Genomic DNA, 2809 nt, shown 5'->3' on the forward strand with positions numbered 1-2809 from the left:
TGCTGAAAGAACTCCCTGAACTATGTTCTGAAGGTTTAGACGAAGCTAACAATTTTTTTGCACATATTACTATGAAAGACGATGTGGAGCGAAATTTTCCCGGGTCAGAACTGGTCTCATTGCATTACGGGACAAAGTCGTTGCTGAATTGCAAGATAGCGCAGCTACTGCATCTATACAAGCTAGTCAATGGGCAAGTCCTCTGGTTTTGCCCCCCAAACGTTCACGACGCCTTTGCCTCTGTACTGACTTTCAGTCTACAGTCAACCCACAAACTGTGACTGATACCCAATGCCACACCCAGAGGATCTCATGGATAGATTAGGTGCAGGTCATTACTTTTCAGAAATTGATTTGCGCGACGCGTATCTTCAAATACCACTAGCTGAAGAATCTCAAAAAGTGTGTGTTGTGAACACTCATTTGGGCTTGTTTAAATATTTGCATTTGCCTTTTGGCAGTGCCTCGCCACCCGCCATTTTCCAACGGTATTTGGAACAGCTGACTACACAAGTACCACACTGTTCAAACTATTTGGACGATATTGCAGGTGTAAAGTTACTGTGGCTTATGTTCCGGTATGTCCAGAAAAAATGACTGTGTGTCCTATCGTGAGGGTGGTATAGATTCAGCACATCGATAGCCGTAAGGGGAATGAAAGATTTGGAAAATTATGTGCGCTATAGATACTGAGATTCGTTCCGTAACCATGGCCATCAAGAGGAGACATATCCAGTACATTGCTGGGTGTCAGACTGCGGCAGCACTCCTATTTAATTGTACTTACACTGGTAAGTATGGGCCTGGTCCCCAATATTCCTGCGAGTCTGGGGATGGACGTAGGAAGCGTAGCAGCAAGCAAGTAGGTTGGGGCCAGAAAGAGCATCTCAGCTGGTACGGGGCTTGCCCATCCTTTGTACACCAGTTCAGAGAGTCTGAGAAAGCTTCCAGCTTATGACGACTTGGCTCAAGGCGGTAGTCCGTGGCTGGCTGGCCTCTCTCTGGCTGGCATGCACTTCTGCGGTTACGGCCATGGGTCATGCATGTATACAGTGGAAGTCTTCTCTGTCAGCACTGCACTGTGGCACAGTGAGTACATGGGATGTATTTGACGATCTGTAGAGCACTTCTTGCAGGGTTTAATTGTCACTGCAATATGGTGATCTGTACACAATAGTTTTTTGCCACTGGAAGTCTCATGTGCAGAAAAAAAGGCGGACAGTGCTCCCACACTGGCAGCAGCGGCTGTTTGACAGGTAAGAGACAGGCTGTCCCGTTAGCATCATAAGGAAGAATGCATTCGATGTTATTCGGGCTATTTTCGTAAACAGGTCATGTTTGGACAAGAATTTCAGTGCAGGTAAATGATACATCACGAAAGCTCTTACAAAAGTGATCGTTAACTACTTCTGCAGAACTTGACATTTTCTGATAGGTCGACTTGGCTCTTATTTTCATAGCCATGTGATGTCAGTACAGCATTGAGAACCTTTTCGATGCACCTGCAATGATGAGTCACTACGCTAACATACCGTGGTGATGCGACGGCCATGCTGGGCAGGTAAACACATATGCGCGGCTAGATGCTGCTCGCATGTCCCGTTAGGATCGCAAGGAAAATTCAGTTGGACACAGCACCATCTGTTACACAGCTGAACAACCATATATGTAAACTGTTAGGCTCCCCACACCTGCGTATGACTAGCATGTAGCTGATGGCTTATAATGGACAAAACATCCTCGCTCTTGGAAAATGTACTTTCCCTGCCATGTATCGCTCACATGCACAAACTGTGACTTTCACTGTGCTACAGTCATGCAATTGTGAGAATGTATTTGGCATTGATTCATTTGATTTGTTTGGCTTTCAAATTCAGGACAATCCTGAGCTATTCTGGAAAGCATTGAACAGATTTCCCGCAGCTCTGCATCATTGCACCAGCAACAGTGATTAGGTGAACATGTATTTCGACAGGTATTTCTCAGGTGTCATGTATGAAAGGGATGCTGCCACCTCATCCTTGCGGGACCGGAACTGATACCTGTGCATGGTTTGGCAGCTGACCGCCGAGTCGTCACTACACGGGGCCCATCGCTTCATCCCGTCTCCAGGGAGCATGTGCAGTAGCGTCCTCTGCGGTCCAGTGGACAGGGGATGGCGGGCGGTGCATGCCTCGCGATCAAAAGATTTTTAACCTTGTACAATTACGTGTGATGTGCGTTTCATGATGGTATTCCTTGCGCAATCGGAATAAAAATGGAAATGAGAACGATGTAATTACTTCTCACAAGACCTGCATCTTTCCAAACAGCAGAGAATGATGAGCAAGTGAAATGCAAGCCCCGCAAACTACTTTTCTTATAAAAAGCAATATATCATTGAATTTCCCTTCGTGAGATCCTTCGTCTCCACTGCAGGGCCGCCAATTTCCAGGTAGAGGAGTGGAGTTGGAAAGCAGAGTTGGGCGAGGGGGGCAGGGATGGGATGGGGGCTTGATAAGTGATTTCCTGAAAAATTCTTCAAATAAATAAATAAGCTATATTCCATACACTGCCTTGCATCCCATAAGTTGTTTAAATAAACAATATTACACACATTGTCCAAATTGTTTAAACAATATTCCATACACAGCAATAGATTTCTGGATAAATTCTTTAACTAAATAAATATACTATATTCCATACACTGCCATAAATAATTAAACAATGTTCTATACATTGTCTAAATTGTTGAAACAATATTCCATATTCTACAATCAAATTCCCTCCAAATGACCGATCCGATCAACTGAGTATTTTTCACCCAAAT

Source organism: Schistocerca nitens, chromosome 2 (genome assembly GCF_023898315.1).
Source record: "Schistocerca nitens isolate TAMUIC-IGC-003100 chromosome 2, iqSchNite1.1, whole genome shotgun sequence".
Classification (NCBI taxonomy): domain Eukaryota; kingdom Metazoa; phylum Arthropoda; class Insecta; order Orthoptera; family Acrididae; genus Schistocerca; species Schistocerca nitens.